At 44.7% G+C, this 18,882-nt stretch overlaps 1 long non-coding RNA gene across 4 annotated transcripts in view; it reads right to left on the bottom strand.

The window, feature by feature from the left end:
• The window catches only part of LOC128111187 (uncharacterized), a 129,844-nt gene that overhangs the window by 89,490 nt on the left and 21,472 nt on the right, over positions 1–18,882 (bottom strand). For all 4 annotated transcript variants that reach the window (XR_008218518.1, XR_008218517.1, XR_008218520.1 and 1 more), the window contains exons 3-5: positions 15,791–15,865; positions 15,343–15,408; positions 12,524–12,588 (exon numbers count right to left, since the gene is read on the bottom strand). This is a non-coding gene — a long non-coding RNA (uncharacterized LOC128111187). The remainder of the gene's footprint in view (positions 1–12,523; positions 12,589–15,342; positions 15,409–15,790; positions 15,866–18,882) is intronic.

Below are 18,882 nucleotides of genomic sequence, written 5' to 3'. Positions count from 1 at the left end.
GGGAAGACCCACCCCAACATGGACCACACCTGCTGCTGGAATCCTATGTAAGAACATGGGAGAAGGAAACTACACTCTACCTGCTTGTTCTTGCCTTCTCTAGCAAATCCATCCCTTCACTTCAGTACAGCCTATTGCTTGGGAATTCCATCATATACTGAAGATGAGCTGAAACATCCAACCTCATGGACTGAGCAACTATCAGATTCATGGACCTTCTCTTCATAGGTAGCCATTCTTGGAATTGCTAGACCACAACCTGTAAGTCATTCTAATATATAATATATATAGAGAGATTTATTCTGTAAGTTATCTTACTCTAGAGTACCCTGACTAATACAAGATTCCAGCCCTCCTCCATAGGAGAGGCCTGCCACACCCAACCCTTCACCATAGGAGAGGCCTGCCACACCCAACCCTTCACCATAGGAGAGGCCTGCCACACCCAACCCTTCACCATAGGAGAGGCCTGCCACACCCAACCCTTCACCATAGGAGAGGCCTGCCATACCCAACCCTCCACCATAAGAGAGGCCTGCCTCATTGGTTTGGCCCTTCCTTTGGGGCATCTCTGGAACTGTCTCCTGTTAACATTACAAGCTTTTGGCCCCAGTTCTAAAGTTGGATAATGCTGAGTTCAAATCTCCACTCTTTTAATAAGCTAAAAGACCTAAAGCAAATGACCCTCTTTCTAGCCTCAAAACCATCTAAGAAAAGTCATCAAGTTCATGCATGGACTTGGTGCTGAGAGAATTGGAAGATAAAAACTAAGAATCAGCCATTGGAGTTAGTTCAAGATATGGCTTAGATGAGACTGCCCAGGAAGTATACTGGGAGGTTTAGAAAACTCAGGGCTGGCCCAGAAAGCTCTTATCAACTTGTAGAAGGGTGGGCTACCAGGAAACAAGAGATGTAGAATATATATATATATATATATATATGAGCTATATATAGCTCTCAGTGGTAGAGCTATATATACTTGCCTAGCATGGTGGTTTGAATAAGAGTGGCCCCTATAGGCTCATACATTTGAATGCTTAGTAGCCAGGGAGTGGCACTATTTGAAAAGATTAGAAGGCTTAAGAGGTGTGATCTTGTTGGAGGAAGTGTGTCACTAGAGGTGGGCTTTGAGGTTTCAATAACCCATGCTAAGCCTAGTCTCTCTCTCTCTCTCTCTCTCTCTCTCTCTCTCTCTCTCTCTCTCTCTCTCTCTCTGCATGCATGTAGCTCTCAGCTACTGCTTTAGTGTCATGAGTGCCCCCATGGCTTCCTACTGTGGTGATAATGAACTAATCCTCTAAAACTATAAGCAAGTTCACAATTAAATCATTTCTTTTATGAGCGTTACCTTGGTCATTGTATCTCTTCACAGGAATAGAATAGTGACTAACATGGAAGTTGGTACCAGGGAGTGGGTTATTGCTGCCACAGGCCTGACTATGCTGTTTGTTGGAGAAATATGGAAGACTTTGGGACTTTGGACTAGGAAAATGGTTGAACTCTTTAAGCAGGAGCTTACTGGACCATCGTAGGAGACGCATGGAAGACAGTGATGAGAGTGATTTGAACAATGGGGGCTCTCAAGAAGTTACTAAGAAGAAGGATATTAGTAAGAGGCCTAGAGATCATGCTTGTGCATTTCTGGCAAAGAATGTGGCTGCATTCTGCCCTTGTCCTAAAAAAATCTGCCTAGTCTAAATTGAAGAGTTTTGGATTGATGGTGTTGACAGAGGAGATTTCAAGACTGCCTAGTATTGACTGTGCTATGTGGTTATCAGCAGTCACTCTTATGCAGATCTATCACAAAAAGGATCAAGCTAAGCAAGGAGAAATACAAGCTATACAGTTTGATGAGAAAAGGAACACCAGGAGATACAGTGTTGGAGCCAAGTCAGTCCAGTGTTCAAGGAGATAAAATGCTTTTTTTTAAAAGCCTGATGCTAAATGGAATACAGGAAGCAGTGACCTCAGGGCAAGACCCCATCCGGCTAAGCTTCCAACTTGTGAAAAGTAAAGAAAAGCTTAAGTGGTCAAGGGAACCATCAAAAACAGAAAGCTAACGCAATGTAATGGAAGGAGGCCAAGTTCCAGCCCTATCAAGCAGCAGAATTTGGAGCTTCAGCTGGGTGGTTCTAACTTCAGAGTCAAGAATTTAAAAAAAAAAAAAAATGGTTTGTGGGATTTCCCTCTGTGGCTAAGGAAAGCCTCTGAGGCCATGTGTGTGTCCATGCATGGAGGCCCAGAAGAGGCCATTGCATGAAGCTGTGAAAAGCCTGGGTTGTGTGGGAGACTGAAAGGTGTTAGAGATGCCAATCACAGAATGCCTGCCAAGCAGAGCTGCAGACCGGGTGTAGAACCAGCCCAAGAGAGAGAAGTGTGCTCCAGCCAACAAACCTGAGAGGAGCTGGAGATCTGAAGAGTGCTTTGACATCAGACATAGAGATGCAGAATTTGGAGTTTTCCCTGTTGAGTCTCGCTTTGGTCCAGTATTTCCTCACTATACTCCCTCTCCTCCCTTTTGGAACAGTAATATAACATTCCATATATTACCATATCTTACCATTGTATGTTGGAAGTATGTGATCTGTTTTTTGATTTTGATTTTATAGGGAGCTACAAGTTAGGAGATTGACTTGAGTCTCAGAAGGGATTTTAAACTTTGGACTTTTAAACGGTGTTGAGACTGTGATAGACTATGGGGACTTTTGGACTGAAAGCATTTTTGCATTATGATATGGCTACAAGCCTACAGGTACAAGGGAGTGGAATGTGGTAGTTTGAATAAGAATGCCCCGCCCCATAGGCTCATTGAATGCTTAGCAACCAGGGAGTGGCACTACTGAAAGGATTAGAAGGATTAGGAGGTATAGCCTTGTTAGAAGAAGTTTGTCACTGGGGGTGGGCTTTGAGGTTTCAAAAGCCCAAGCCTCTGTCTGCCTATGAATGAAGATGTAGTTCTCAGCTCCTGCTCCGGCATCATGATTGCCTCCATGCTTCCTGTCCTGGTGATAATGGACTGAGCCTCTGAAACTGTAAGCAAGCCTCCAACTAAATTCTTTCTTTTAAAAGAGTTGCCTTGGTCATGGTGTTTCTTCACAGTAATAGAACAATGGTTGAGACATCTAGCATGTATAAATTCAATCTTCAACACTGAAACAATCAAAACCAATCTTTGATTAGAGGGATTACTGGGAGTGCTAGCCACCATCTAGAGGACCTTTCAGAACTTTTCTGATTTGTACAGCTGTGTTCTATCCATTGTCTTCATATCAGTGAGGCTGTTTTGTACACTTCCAGGTGTAGAAATACATCTGTAGAAAGATGGTAGAAATGACTGTTGTCCATATAGCACTGTGGTGGGTTGAATGAGAGTGAACCCCATAGGCTCATATATTTGAACACTTGGTCCCCAGTTGGTGGAACTGTTTGAGAAGGATTATGAGGGTGGCTTTGTTGGAGGAAGTGTGTCACTGTGGGGTGGGCTTTGAGGTTTCAAAAGCCCATGCCATTCCAAGTTAGCTCTTTCTACCACCAACTTTCAGACCAGGATGTAAGCTCTTAGGTCCTGCTCCAGTGTCATGCCTGCTTGCCTGCCACCCTGCTCCCCACAGTGATTATCATGGACTCTAACCCTCTGGAACTGTGAACCCCATTAAACATTTCCTTTGATAAGTCGTCTTGGTTATGGTGTCTCTTCACATCAATAGAAAAGTAACTGAGACAAGCACTGTGAATAAGTTTTGTTCCCATAGAAATAATTGATAGAAATCATGATCCCAGGTACTATCTTTTATTGTTCCTTGGGAAGGTAACTATCCTGCATCCATTAGCAAATTCACTACAGATTCCTGAGTACCTATATGTAGCCTTCAGACTTTCCTTTGTCCTGCATTTTCCAAGTCTTGCGGGCCTCTTCCTGAGTTAATAAGTCACATAACCTCTTTGACATGCCTTTTTTCTATTAGTGTAAGAGTCTGCTTTTACTGTTTGGAAAAGTACACTTTAGCAACACCAAGTCCTTAGGGGAAGACTATTAGCACAGCCTGAGACACAGGCTGGTCTAACAATAAGATCTCTTCTTACAAAGTGGATGATCCAAAAGCAGCCAGTGAAGCAGGCCAAGAAATTGGGGAATTAAATTAATGTTCATCACTCTTGACCAAGCAATTATGTTCAACACACAGCCCTCCCCATGGCTCCGCACCACCCATTCCTCCCCCCAGATGAGAGCTAACCTTTCCTCACCAACTCAAAGTACAGTGTGTCCTGTTATGTCCTTCTCTGGGGACCAGGAGGCCTACTCAGCTGACATTTACATAACCAGGGGAGCTACTCAAGCATTCTTTAAAGGACTGAGAACATTTCCCTTCAAGGTGATTTCTGCTCCCAACTAGACCATAAAGCAGATGCCACGAAGAAAAGAAAGAGAACTCAAACTGAATGTCAGCGTGCCCCTTCTGATGAAGCACACATATCTGCTATGCTAGCATCTTCAGAGGCTGCCCCACTCCACCCATGTAGCTTACAGATGAAAAGTGAAATCTGCAGCTGCCTCTGAAAAATGTGTGAATTACTCCTCAGCCCTCTCAAGCTTCTCTTCTGAAAGCTGTTCCAGGAAGCCTAATCCCTCCTCTTCTTCTCCTCCCCACCTTCCTCACTTTGACATCCAGGTAAACTGAGCACAGAACAATCATCACTTTCCCCTTTATTTCCCAACTCTAGAACATGCTGAGGGAGGAGCCGCATGTGGGAAAGCCATCACACTTGGACCAGTACTACTTAAGAAGGCATCTCTCCAGATGTTCCTCGACCGTCAACAGCATAAGGCATAGGGCATTGCTTGAAGATGCTTTCATGTCATTCCAAGTTTTCCAGAAAACTTCCCAACCAGAAGCAGGTATCATGAGTTCTCATTTCCAAGCATCCAATGGGTGTATCTGCCTTAGGAGTTGGGTGCCTCACTACACCTCCTGCTGTGATCCTTCCAGAAGCCTGAAAAGGTGGTTTGGCTAATAAGCCTGAAGTTTTTCTGCCCATCAAAGGGGCTCTTCAGGAAAGTACCCATGTGTTTAGAATTGGAGGAGGCTGTAGCCACTCCCATTCCATTTGGTCCCATTTTTCACAGTCAGAAGTTCTAGAGCGGTTGCTGCAATAGAGCACCATCCCAGTACCCACGGTCTCATTCGCAACCTTAGGGCAATATGGCATAGATACCTTGGTGATTGTTTCTCAGTTGCCGAGTTCTTGGTATCTCTCAAAGAATAAGCATGCCTCAAATTCAGATGCTTCAGGAAATAAATGCCAGTTAAAGCTAATTCAAGAATGTCACAAAATGCTGGTGTAATTCAAGAAAGTCGCCGCAAGATGGCAGGCTTTAACCTCTAACAGAGTCCCAAAGCTCCAGATTTTTGCTACCTGCAGGTTGTTGGGTTTTTTTGTTTGTTTGTTTGTTTTTTGTGTTTTTTTGAGGGGAGGGGGCAGACCAAGGTGATGAGCTGATTGCAGGCAGAGGCATCTCTTCATTTATTAATATTCCCAGATGCAGCTCGAGGAGATTTCATGTCACTTTAGGGAGCTGATTTGTTTTGGCATTCATTTTCTTTAAGAAGAATAATTTCCTGATCATTTGTCAGATAAGGCACTTTTAAATTTTAGTTCCTCCCCTCTCAGGAGAAAAAAAATGTCTGCCTGAAAGAGTCAAGATAGAGAGGATGCATATATGAGCAGAACAGGCACTTAAGCGTTCACAACCAGAGCACTGCTGGTTCCTAGGGGTTCCAGAGGATTAATAACTTACCCGCTGGCAAAACAAACAGTTGATGGACCTTGGAGGAACACACGCAAAACAGAGGGGTAAAGTCACATCGGCTGCTTCAAGTTTCAACCATATTTATAATTTTCACCACTGACCCTGCTTGTTCTTTCTTGCGATGACTTAGTCACTAATTCAAGAAAAAAAGGATGCAGGAATCATCTGTGTCTCAAGGTGTCTGATCCTATCTTCCAAAAGAAGGAAGCAGAAAATCTGCTCCAAAATGCTTAGGAAAAGAATAGCATGCTTCTGTGTGTGGAGAATCTGTCGGGGGAGAGGGAACCACCAAGGAGGGGGACAGACAGGGACTCACACTGGGTGGCTACTTAAAACAGCATAATCTTGAGTTCTCTTGGATGAAAGAGGGAAGTAGTTTGATTGCATCTGGACCAAGTAGGTTTCAGAGCAATGAGAATCAGATAAGGGAGTAGAGAGAGTTAATGGGGAGCATTTTAAAGTCACAATTAAGGTATAATTTCCTTAGGGTTTTCAAAATAACAATAGCCTGTGAAGGCGGTTAGCACGCAGACTGGGAGAAGACTTGGCTGGTCCTGTTCATAAAGACTCACTCCCGGGGCCAACCACAAGCCAGTAATTAGGTTCCACTTCTCCCTGTCCCAAGCAGGCCTGCTGGGTGACCATTAGCCTCTACCCCAGAGGTGGAAGCGGTGATCCGGGAACGTCTACACAGGTCAGGGCTCATGAAGACAGCAGCAATTAACCTCCTTCCAAGTGTGAGTCTGCCTGGGAGGGGACGCAGGGACAGGTCTGTGCATGGTACATTAAAAAGCATTTATGAACGGGTAAGGTCAGAAGAGCTCAGGGAAAGAACCATGTAATGAGCGATGGTTATTAATGACCATTATTATCCTTGTCCTGACCCAGGACCATTCCTTCAAGATTGTTTATTTAGTATGCAGAAGTGACACTCTGACACACGGGGCTCTGAGGCTCTACTAATCCACCGGTGATACACACAGAGAAAATAGCTCTGTAAAGTGAAAATTCTCATCCTAAAAATTAATAGAGATAAATGAAAATTTTAGAGCCCCCGTGTTCTACCAGCAGAGAAACGGATCGATTCTGCGTGCCATGAATCACATAATGGAGGGTGTCAGGGCAGGTTTAGCATGAATAAGATATTGATCTCCCTTGTTACTTGATTCCACTCCATTCCTTTTGGATTGCCAGAGGCCTCTGTGACAGCACAGGCCTTTTGGTCTGGAGGGCAGTTGAGAGCTGTGCTTTCTGGTCTTTTATTTAGTCATTAAAGTTTGGGGCTAATAATATTTCTTCAGGAAAAGAGGAGAATCCAGAGAAAGTCTTCAAGCATGCCGAGTCCTGTTCAGATGAAATACAGTTGGAAGAGACTCTTTCAGAGGCACTGGGGCAGAAGACACACATGCCAGACAGCAGGCTGCATGCCATCGGGTGAGGTCTGGTTTATGTTTTTCATTTGTTAGACTGTCATATCAGTTAATACAAGCCTATCACTATTGTAGACAGTAGCCCCAAAAGAGTTTAGGTGAAAGCAAATGCCCGCTTTCATCCACCTGTCTGTCTCGGTTACCTAAACCACCTGTCCTCTGTGGATGGCACTGTTAATATCCAGGACTTCCCGTGGTCTCTGCATACACACACACACACACACACACACACACAGAGAGAGAGAGAGAGAGAGAGAGAGAGAGAGAGAGAGAGAGAGAGAGAGAGAAACAGAGACAGAGACAGAGACAGACAGAGAAGGGGGATGGGAGAGAGAGGGAGGGAGGGAGGGAGGGAGGGAGGGAGGGAGGGAGGGCTTATAAAATAAGCTGAGGCTATGTTAGCTTTCCCTTACTATAACAAAACACCTGAGACGATCAATTTAAAAGGAGGAAGGTCTCTTTGACTCAGTTTCAGAGGTTTCAGGTCATGGTCATTGGTCTATGGTAGACCAAATATAGTGGTTAAAGCTTTATACCTCATGGTGACTGGATGTAAAAAGACAGATGTGATGGGAGTCGTGGTCCTAGCACCCCCTTCAGTGACCCACCTCAGATAACCTAGCTTCCTTCCACGAGACTCTACCATCTGAAGGTCCCACCACTCCCCAATAGTGCAACAGGCTGGTAACCAAGCCATTTGCATATGCGCCTTTTCCACGTGTTTAAGATCCAACCCATAATAAAAGCACTCATGTTGTAGAATTTAATATGCTTTGGAAATCTTTCAGTGGTGATGAGGTAAAGATAGATCATTTTTTAGCAAGTGCACACTATTCCATGGTATGACAGTCTTTTCAATTGTTGAATCATCTTTCTGCTAATGGGTGGTCAGAAGGTCCAGTTCAGTTGGTACAGTGATGCCTCAGTTTACCTACTTTGGCCTCACAGACAGTTCTTAACACATCAGCAGAGAAAAGCAGGAGTAGAACAAGCACCAGATGACAGAGATTTGTCCTGGAAACTCTCTATCCTGCTCTGGCAGTTTATGGTCCCTGAGGCAGACTCTAGACATCTGAAAGTATTTCTCACTCTTGCCTCACCTTACCCTATCCCTCATCAGTCAGGACAGAATGCACCATCAGACCAGGAAATGCCTCATGGGAAACTGAGGTAAAATAATCTAATTCAGGAAGCTGACAGGGAAGGTGTATGGAATGGACACCAGCACTATAGACTGAGTCCGTGGAGTTAACCCAGCTAACAGGGACAGAGCAGCAGAGCTCAGGGTAAACAGGTGCGTGTGCCTGGGGACACAGCCTGGAGAGGGGAGAGAGGGAAAGGGAATCCTGAGTGGGCTGAGTGTTTATCTTTTAAAAAGACGGAGTTCAACTAAAGGCTTTGGACTGATGAGGTCAAGTTTATCTCCATGAATGAAAAGGAAAAACAACTGAGTGTTGCTTTACCGGGGCTGCTGTTCTCATTGTACAACTTAAACGTTACCATCTCAGAGTGCTGGAGGCCAAGACCTGGGGATAAAGGCACCAGGAAGGTTGGTTTCTAGTGGCAGAAAAGAGAGACTTTCATGCTCTCTGTCTAGCTCCTAGTGGTTCAGTGGCATTCCTTTGCATTATTGGCCTATAGAGACTTTACTCCAACCTCTGTCTAGGCTCATGCTCTCCCTGTGTGTATGGCCGTATCTGAACTCCCCCCTTTTATTAATCATACTGGATCGGGGCTCACCCTAGTGACCTCATTTTATCTTGTTTATTTCTGTAAGGATGCTCTTCAAATAAGACCATATTCTGTGATATGGGGTTTAGAATTCCAACGTATATTTGCGGGGGAGGGAGGGGGGACAGAAAATTTTAATCCATAACAAATGTGAAGTTGAAAGAGAAACAACGTCCTGCTTTTGCACACCTAAATTACACATAGTGTAAAGTGTACCCGCAATACAATTTCACTCGCATCCATAAATAGGAAAATTAGGGGCTGGGGATATGGTTCCGTCAGAAAAGTGCTTGCTACAAAGTGTGAGGACATGAGTTAGATTCCCAGCACCCATATTAAAGCCAGGTACTATGGAGGGGGTGGCAGGATCCTGGGGGTTTGCTGGCCAGCCAGTCTAGCCTAATTAGCAAACTGTGCATTCAGGGAGACTCTGTCTCAATAAATAAAGTAGAAGAGCAATTAAGGAAGACACTCAACATTGATCTCTGGCTCCATGTGGGTGTGCATGCATACAGAGAGAGAGAGAGAGAGAGAGAGAGAGAGAGAGAGAGAGAGAGAGAGAGAGAGAGAGAGAGGAGGGCATAAGAAGAAATAGTGTACATTTAAAAATGCTTAAACCAACAGAAGGAAAAGAGCCCAAGAGAAGGCACAAGAATCAGAGACTCACTCACTCATTCACTCAGGAATCCCATAAAAACACTCATCTGGAGCCATAACACATACACAGAGGACCTGGTACAGACCTGTGCAGGCCCTGTGCATGCTGCTTCAGTCTCTGTGAGTTCATAGGAGCTTTGATCATGTTGATTTAGAGGACCTTGTCTTCTCGGGGGCCTCCTTTCCCCCTGGTTCTTACACTCTTTCTGCCTCTTCTTCTGAGGGGTTCCCTGAGCTCTGCAGCGAGGGATTTAATGGAGACACCCCATTTTCTGTTGGTTTGTCCCATCTAACCCCAAAGTGATGGTTTTTTGTCTTGGCTTATTATATTTTGTTATATTTTTTTTTTTAAAAATTAATGAATGAAAACCTAGTCACTAGGGTAAAGGTAAGCAACTGAATTGTGACTTATATCTACTGGGAGAGGGAAAATCAACTTTCTCCAGTGGAGGACACTGGGTCTATCAACCAGTCTAGGACAAGCCTCATGTTCAGGAGTAGTTAGTTGACCAACATATAGTAGTCTCCACATTTGTATGTATGTGCTTTTATTTAGTTACAGTTTGGTTTTTGTTTGTTTTTATTTTGTTTTGTTTGTTTGTTTTTCTTTTTGGAAGTAGTTTTATTTTATTTTCTTGGTTTTAGGGGGTTTGTTGTAATATTGGGGTTTTGTTTGTTTTTTGAGAAAGAAAAAGTTGTTTGGGTAGGGAGGGGGAGAGGATATGGAAGGATTTGGGGGAGGGGAAAATATGATCAAAATATATTTAAATTTAGAATTGTTTTAAACAATTTTAAACAATAAAAAAATATAAAAAAGAAATTTAAAACTTTTAAGAATTGAATATAAATGAAAAGAGATGTGTAAATCATCAACCAGAACATGGCTTTTTATTTTGTCTCTAATTTTCACAGAAGTTATAAATTGTCTCTTTTAGGCTTTTGAGCAGCAGTTCAGCTGAGATTCATTCTGGATGAGGACTCAGAAGCTTCCAGTCTGAGGAAACAGGATCAGCTGAGGAACTGGCAAGGCAAGGTAGCTGTGGCTTGTTCTGCTTCTCTGATCTTCCAGCATTCACCCCAATACCTGGCACCGAGTTTTTTTTTTTTTTTTTTATTAATAAGACTGTTTAAGATTCGTGCTACAGAGGCCCTCTCCTCAGGTGACTCTAGGTTGTGTGAAGTCGACAGCTAAAGCCAACCAGGGGACTGAGATAAATCTTGCCACCAAACTCCAAAGAGAAGAGGCAACAAGGTAAGATGCCAGGTTCTGGGTCCTTTGCTGCAAAAGCATCAGAGTCTGTGGCAACCAAAGGAGCAAGCAGTGCCTGAGCAGATCATAGATGCTGAGAGTGGGGGTAGGGTAGAAGTTAGGGGCTCAGTTGACAGATCTGCTTTGCAGTGAAGCCTTCCTGGGACACATCACTTACCCATTCCACTTCCCTATTTACATGGGAAGGACCACGGAATGGCTTCAAGGGTCTCTAGTCGCCGGGTCCAGTTGTCTGCCCAGTCACCCAGCAGCAGTACAAACAGTCGAGTAGAAGGGTTGGCAAGGTTCATCTCACACTCAGGGGAAGACTTCTCAGAACCTGGGGTTCTCTCAACACTTGAGATGACATCAGCAACTCAGCAGCAGGGTGGGCTTGGTGGAGTTTCCAAGGGACTGTAAGACCTGCCACTGCCAGGCCGTGTCTAGTGTCTTCTTCCACGCCAGAGGGGCACAGCTGTTTGGAGGTCTGAAACTTTGCAGCCTGCCATAGCATAACCTACCAGGGAAGAGCTTAGAACATTTCCTCTGTCAAAGCAACAGAAAGCAGAGGAAAAGCTCCCGGGGACACATGATGATCACATCAACTGCTAGATTACGTCAGACTCCATCAAGCAGAAATAGTGTGACATGATAGAAAATGGGGAAGAGATACCTAAGTTCCCTCACTCCAACTGGAATAACTTTTAACAGTCTTTTTAGACTGCTCATGGAGTCCTTCAGAGGCATAAGCTCTCCAGTCCCCCCATGGTGACTCACTGGTAACACCCTTTATGGGCTACAGTCCTTTCTAGGTCTCTCTTTCCCTTCCCTGCTGGTGTGCCCTGGCATGGCTTCTCCAATGAACTATGTGCACACAAAAACCCTTGTCTCAGGGAGTGCCACACCCCACTGAGTCAGATTGTTTCTGTTTCACTAAGGTGTGAACTAAAGTTTGAGCATGGATTTGCTAAGAAACCTTCTGTGGATTCAGTACTGGGTGCATTGGTTTGAATGAGACTGACCCACATAGGCCATATAGTTGAAGACTTAGTCTCTGTTGATAAAACTGTCTGGGAAGGATTGGGAGGCGTGGCCTTGCTGGAGGAGATGTGTCACTGAAGGTCATCTTTGAGGTTTTTTTTTTTTTTTTCGAGACAGGGTTTCTCTGTGTAGCTTTGCGCCTTTCCTGGAACTCACTTGGTAGTCCAGGCTGGCCTCGAACTCACAGAGATCCGCCTGGCTCTGCCTCCCGAGTGCTGGGATTAAAGGCGTGTGCCACCACCGCCCGGCCATCTTTGAGGTTTTTAAAGACCTTACTAGTCCCAGTTATATCTCTCTACTTCTTATTTGAAGATCAAGATGTATGCTTTCAGCTCCAGCTCCATATCTGCCTGCTCACTGCCATGCTCCTCACCATGGCAGTCATGAACTCTAACCTTCTGAAACTGTAAGCAAGCCCTCAATAAACTCTTCCTTTTATAAGTTTCCTTGGTCATGGTGACTCTTCACAGCAATGGAAAGGTAACTAAGACACAAGGTGAGATGGGAAGAAACACACAAAAACACAGCCAACAGTCTCAGAGACAGGTGTTAAAAGAGGACTCTGTTGACAGGGAGAGACACAAGAAGGTTTACTGAGAAACATACGTATGTAGTAGAGAGCATCATGAGGAAGTCTTCTCTCCATCTTCTGCACCTCCATTCGGTACCATCTGCCAATGTACAAAACTGTTCTGAGCATGTGACTGGCTCTCTCTGGCTCCCTTGGGGCAGCAAGTGTGGACAGCTTCAAGTGGTTTTCTCCACATTACAGATTTTTGTATGCTGTTAAAGCAGAGGTTCTCAATCCCTGCAGGGTCACATATCAGATACCCTGCATTTCTGATATTTACATTATGATTCATAACAAAAGCAAAATTATAGTTATGAAGTAGCAACAAAATAACTTTATGGTTGGGGGTCCCCACAACATGAGGAACTGTATTAAAGGGTCACAGCATTAGGGAGGGTTGAGAACCTCTGTGTTTAAGTCTACTTTGCCCCTGTGGAATCTAGTGACCCTCCCTGTGGTGGAGCTATTGGTTCAATTCAAAAGAGCATATCTACAATTGTCCCCTACTCCCAATGCCCTGAAATACACACTGAATTCTCCCAAGGTTGGAATAAAGTAGCGACACTGAGTCCCTTTGGATTTTGTGTCTGGATTTAATTGGTTCTGGTCCAGAGGGCACATGCTATGATTAATTGGCACTTTAGACAATAGCCATTACTAAATGTGCTACTTTGATGATGGGACAGTAAGAGGTCCACTTCCCTTCATTTCCAAGAGGACTGTTGCAGCATTGAGTGCATGAAAGATCAGATGGCCATTCCAGGGACAAACTGGCAGCATCAGGTGACAGGAATCACACAGTCCTATTCCACTTGCAAACATCTAGTAAGGATTAGTTCTCACTTCCCAACACTTGCTGTTCTAGAAAGGGGATTCATCTGATTTGTAGCACAGGAAAGAGAATTGCCTATGTGTCTTAGGGCTTCTACACCATCACCACAGCAGCTTGGGGAGGAAAGGGTTCATTTCATCTGACAACTCTCCGATCACACTATCGCTGAGGGAGGGCAAGGCAGAACCCCAAAGCAGGAAATGAAGCAGAAGCAAGAAGAACATGGCTTACTGGCTTGATCTTCATGGTTTGCTCAGCCTGCTTTGTTACACCACCCAGAACCACCTGCCCAGGGGTAGCACCACCCCCAGTGGGCTTAGCTCTCCCCTATTAATCGTCAATAAAAAATAAAAAACCTCACAGGGTTTCTAGCAAGCTAATCTGGTGGAGGGTTTTTCACAATTGAAGTCTCCTCTTCCCAAAGGACTCTAGCTTGTGTCAAGTTGACTTAAAACTGCATGGCTTTGCCTCTCAGAACTGAATAGTCTCTTTCCTCCTTTCTTCTCTCCTAATCTGCACTGCAAGGTCCCCATGAGCAATCATGCATTTCAGCCATGTCTCTGTCTTCCAACTGATCCTGTGCTGTGGCCAAACGCCCATACCATCTCCACTGACACAGATAACCATCAGCTCCTTGCAGCTGTAGGACTTGATGGTGCTGTGTCTAGAATCTACCACTTGTGGACCCTTGTAACTCAATCCCCTCAGCCTAGCATCTACTGTCCCACTTACCTTGAAGCTGTGTAAGTAGTCTAAGTAGTTCCTAGTGCTCTCTTGCCTCACGGCTACAAAAGCAAGACCCACTTCCCAGCAAGTCCATTAGAAAGAGCCTTGGGGGGCAGAAGAGCAAGGGATCACAGAGTGAGCCTTGTACTACAAAAGACAGAGCATTGTGTGCTGTGTCGCACAGTCAAGACAGAAAGCCAAAGGTACCTAGAAGAGCCAGGCCCACCCTACTCGTTATAAACCCTAGGCTTACCCAAAACTCATCTGTATGTGTGATGGCCCATCTTGGTTTCCTGATGTCAACTAATCGATATTCAGAATCAACTAAAACCCAGGCTGCTGGGCACTCTGTGAAGTATTTTCTTGATCACATTATTTGAGGCAGGAAAGACCCAGCCTCAATGTGGGCCAAACCTTCTAGTGACAGTCCACGTAAAAAGACATGGAAGCATTTGGCCTGCTCACCCTCACTCTCATTGGCAAGTTCATCTACCTGCTGCGGAGGCATCCCTTTACCTGTATTAGAATAACATCTTCAGGGTTCCCACATACAATGAAGAACTCCAGGAGTCTTCCAGGACTTCAGCACCAGGTTGGGACTCCTTAGACATTCATTCTCACTGACTGAATGCTATCAGATTATCAGCCTTACTGTCATGAGCAGCCATTGTTGGACTACCCAGAACACAGTCTCTAAAAAGTCCCCATATACATTTCAACAGGTTCTTTCCTTTTGAGAACCCTGATTAACACACTGGAGAAAGATACAGACTAGAAAAGGAAAAGGGTTTCACAATGAGATCATGAGAAACAAGTGTTTGGCCTATGCATCTCCTCGGGGGATTGAATTGTATAATATCAAGTTAACCTACACAGTTGTAGGAAGTTCACAAACATGAACTTGACAAGAAGGAATCCTTATACTACGTAACCTGGCTCTCCAGGATTGCCAACAGGCTTGCCACTGGGTGAAGTCCCAGAGGAGACCAAAGCCACAGCAGAAAAGTCAGAGTAAGTAGAATAATTCTGAACTAGAAGGACAGAAGCTAACCCATAGGCCCTTCCGCATGAAACAGAAACAAATCAAATTCGAAACAACAGATGTTTTTCCTCCAAGGTGAACATGTCAGTGTGGCTAATGATTTCAGTCCAGTTGTTAATGCCCCACCCCCACCCAGGGCCTGGGGTCTTGAATGAATTCAGTCACTTTTCCCACCAGGTTAGACACTAAGGCTTAGTAGTAGGCTTCAAACACTGTTCTCTGTCTGAGTAGAGTCACTTGTGCTCCTACCTTACCTCTGTCGTGGTGATGAGGGCCCTGGGCAAGGAGGTAGGAACCCTGGATTTGGCCTTGGCTCAGTCCTAAAAAGATAGAAATCAAGAATAAATCTTTTATATATTCTAAATCCTAATTCCCTGCTTCAGAAAATGGATGGATAAAACAGGGCATCTCTCAGCTTCCTTCTATCCCTTAAAATATCTCTCCTTTTGTTCATTTAAAGATTCACAATGGTTTAATTGCTTACATAGGCCACATTCAGGAAGTAGGGAAAAGAGTCAGATAGAGAAGAATAACTCCCTTTTCAAGACACCATTAAAAAGTAATTTATATTTCAAGACTTCCATTCTGTCTTCTTGGAAAGCCTGAAAGAAATTTCTTCCTTTATCTGGTTGCCAGACAACCTTTCTATCCAGGCTTCATTTCCCTCTCTTAGAAAAGAAATAAAAATCTGGCTTCTGATACCTGCTTAGGAGTACATGCTGACTTCAGGTGTCCCTCAGGAAGAATCCGAAACCCGACTGCCCATCTGCAGATTGACTGAAATTGAAAAACATTAAGGAGCACATTCAAAGACAGCTGAAGAAACTAAAATCTGCTCATCAACACTGGAAGCTGGAAGGAGCCATAGGAGGAGCAAACAAAGAGTGTGCTGTAGTTAGTCAGTCTATATTTTGAAAAACAACAACAACAAAATGTTTTCCCAAATAGTCTTTCATCCTCACCCTGGACTTTTGAGCAGAAGGAAAGGTTGTCTCTTTTTACTTCATGAGCAAGTTGCATCCAAAAAAGGTGATTTTTTTCTTATTAATTTCCAGACCTAGATGACAAGTTTACAGTGTCTCTGTTGAAGAGAGTAAGTGCAGGGACCTCTGGGTCCCACCTCATGATTCCCCGGAATCTAGCAATCTAGCTTAGCCTGTGTGTGTGTGTGTGTGTGTGTGTGTGTGTGTGTGTGTGTGTGTGTGGCCTCCGAGCAAAGCTGAGAGCCTGCACCAGTCAGCTCCCTGGGCTGGCACAGGAAGGATGGAGAGGCAGCTGGCAGATGGAGAGGCAGTGCGGCGCAAAAGGGAGTCCAGGCTGACTTTGGAAGGGAAAAGAGAAGCTTAGTCTTTGGGACTCAAGCCCTTGCTCGGTTCCCAAGAGAACATTTGCTATGGGGAGCTAGTGCGTCTCCACCCGGGAAGGACTCGGTGCGATAGTGTAGAAGCGAACAGAAACACCCTCAGTGCTTAGGACCCTAAATTAAGACTCAGCCAAGCTAGCAGTGGGTTGTAGAGTTTGTCCCCAGCACCACCCTGCCACCTGTAGAACTGAAGACCATTTGTTGAGCTATAACCTAGGTGAGAAACAGGTTTGCTTCTTTTCTCTCAAAGGTAGTTAGCCCCACAAGGGCCCATATTTCCCGAACCTGCCCCCTTCCCCTCCCCTCTGATTAGTCAGGTGTGACAGACTATGAAGTTGAGCTCCCATTTAGGGGATGAGACAAAATCACTACCTATGTCTGGGATCAAAGCCAGTGGCCATTTTGGCCAAATGTCTTCACTAGCCCATTTGGGGTTCTGGTGCCCGTATATATATAATTATTTGCCAAATTACTTTTGTTTTGTTCTTATGTTCCTTTGTACAACAGAGAGAGTATTCTTTCCCCAATAGCTATTTGTTTAGATGTATGTGTTCCTATAAAGCTATAATCCACTGAGGGCAAAGGCTGAGGACACACTCAGGTAGTTTCAAGTGAACAGAGAGAATGCTCACCCATTCTGCCTCTAAGGTTGTAGCCCTGGTTTTTTAGGCCAGAGATTCCATAAGCAGCAGGGCTTCTACCAGAGCAGAAAAGAGGAAGCTGTCCTGCACCCCGGGGCCTAGAGGAACCAAGCATCATGATGCTGCCCAAGCCAAATCTTTTCATCCCTGGAACCTGCATTGTTGTGCAAGAACATATGTATCCCATCCAAGCTTTGGCTAGAAAATCACTTCCATAAGTTGCCAGTTTTTGGTTCTTAAGTCAAATATAGCATGAGCCAGGCCTCATTAAGAGCTTGAAGTGGGGTGCAGTGGGCGAGTAAACAGCAGAAGCAGGTACCTCACCATTCCTGGACGATGTCTCTGCCTCCGGGTGCCCAGCAGGCTGCTAATTCCATTTTCCTGCCACTTATCCCTCTGTCTCCTGCTTCCTATGGCATGCTTGCTTCATGACTGGTACATTCTATATAACATCTGGCCAGTGGAAAATGCACCTTACATGCATTTTGTAAATGGACTATTGTAGTTCAGTCTTGGCTGGGCTCCCATCTCAACACTCATTTTGTTCACATCCGAAACGCACAAATCTCAGCCCTGGAGAAGTTAAGTAACTGTCACACTAGACAGCGTCATGACCTGGATCGTCAAGCATTAATTCAGCCCATTTCTATTATACTACATAAGTCTTCTCTGTTGGAAACCCACCACAACATCCTATGGCTAAGCACAAAAAATTTAAAGGTTTTCCTTCAGCATTTCCACTCTCCTTTCTCTCTATGTTTTGTTTGTCTGTTTCTTTTGTTGTTTTGTTTTGTTTTGTTTTCAAGACAAAGTTTCTCTGTGTAGCTTTGGAGCCTGTCCTGGATCTCACTCTGTAGACCAGACTGGCCTCGAACTCCAGAGATCTGCCTGGCTCTGTCTCCCAAGTGCTGGGATTAAAGGTGTGTGTGCCGCCACCACCACCACCACACCTGGCTTCTCTCCATCTTCTTCAGCATTGATTGAAGATTCTCTGCTAGCCAAGCACACCCGGTGGTCATCTCGTCCTTCTTATGGCCAAGCATAGCAGTGTTATTCCACCTCTTTCTACAGATTTCTCATTTTCTTCCTTGGAAATCAGAGTCAGTTCCCACCTTCTCCAGGAAGCCCACCCAAAATAGAACTATTTCACTTATTCTTCTCTGTATACACACACACACACACACACCCTCAGTATTGCAGCAATGTTGTTGTTCTCATCATGTAGGACCAAGCTCACACTGCCTTATGGATAGAGGACACTGAATAGGTTTGTTGGATGATAGACAAGTGAACATAAATAGACAGTATGGATTCAGTCCACAAGCCCTCTCTCGAGAGTGTCATCTCTCCCTGACTTCCTTTGCCACATTCTCAGATAACCCTCTGTCCTAGGCAGGGTGACTACTGCTGTGACGGAACACCATGACCAAAGCAGCTTGGGGAGGAAAAGGCTCATTTCCCTCATGATTCCTCATCACTGAAGGAAGTCAGGACAGGAACTCAAACAGGGAAGGAACCTGGAGGCAGGAGCTGAAGCAGAGGCCATGGAGGGGTGCTGCTTACTGGCTTGCTCCCCATGGCTTGCTCAGCCTTCTTTCTTATAGAACCCAGGACCACCAGCCCGGGGATGACTGCACCCACCGTGGGCTGGGCTCTTCCACTAATTAAGAAAATACCTTTCAGACTTGCCTACCACCCGGTATTATGGAGGCATGTTTTAAATTGACGTTCCTTCCTCTCAGATGACTTAAGCTTGTGACAAGTTGACATAAAACTAGCCAGCACAACTG

The sequence above is a fragment of the Peromyscus californicus genome, unplaced genomic scaffold (genome assembly GCF_007827085.1).
Source record: "Peromyscus californicus insignis strain IS unplaced genomic scaffold, ASM782708v3 Scaffold_15__1_contigs__length_86483966, whole genome shotgun sequence".
NCBI lineage: Eukaryota > Metazoa > Chordata > Mammalia > Rodentia > Cricetidae > Peromyscus > Peromyscus californicus.
Note: the sequence above shows the minus strand (reverse complement) of the source record. Positions and strands in the feature narration are given on the sequence as shown.